Genomic DNA, 699 nt, shown 5'->3' with positions numbered 1-699 from the left:
ACGCCGGGGGGCGTGGCTGCGGCCGGTGGGTTCCGCTGGGGGGGGCGGGGGGGGCACCGCCCGGGGGAGCGGGGCGACGCGGGAGGGGCCGGGGGGGGCGTGGCTGCGGCCGGTGGGTTCCGCCGGGGGGAGCGGGGGGCCGCGGAGGGTACAGGGCCTGTGGGCCGAACGGGGGGAGGGCGCGAGCGCAGCGCCTGTGAGGGCTCCGGCCGAGGAGCCCTGAACTACGCCTCGGAGACTCTCCAGAGGCGGAGAAGGGAGGCATCTGCGAGGAGACCCCTCCGAGCGCCGCGGAGTCACACTCCACACCGGCCTGCAACCAGGCCCCCGCCTTGGGGCTCCTGGGCCACAGCGCAGGCGCGGCGCAGGCCGGAAGCGGAAACGGCGGGGCGGGGTCAGCCACAGGGGAACTTCCGCCGGGCTCGGTTCCGCCTCCTCAGGCTCCCCGAACCGCTGTGGCCACACCCCATTCTTTGACCGCCCCACCGTGGAGGACCCGCCCTTCCGCCTCCGCACCCCCCGGCGTACCCCACCCGAAGCTCCTAGTGTACCCCTTTCCCCCGCCTCGACACCCGCAGCGTACCCCATCTCTCCGCGTTTGCACACCGCGTACTCTTGGGGTGCCGCACCCCTCCCCGCACCCCAGGCCTACCCCACCCCTCTGCACCCCGCACTCCCGCAGACCTCACCTCTCCCCGC

This window comes from Neomonachus schauinslandi, chromosome 9 (assembly GCF_002201575.2).
Source record: "Neomonachus schauinslandi chromosome 9, ASM220157v2, whole genome shotgun sequence".
NCBI classification, from domain to species: Eukaryota; Metazoa; Chordata; class Mammalia; order Carnivora; family Phocidae; genus Neomonachus; species Neomonachus schauinslandi.
The sequence above is the reverse complement of the archived record's forward strand: the minus strand, read 5'-3'. Positions refer to the sequence as shown.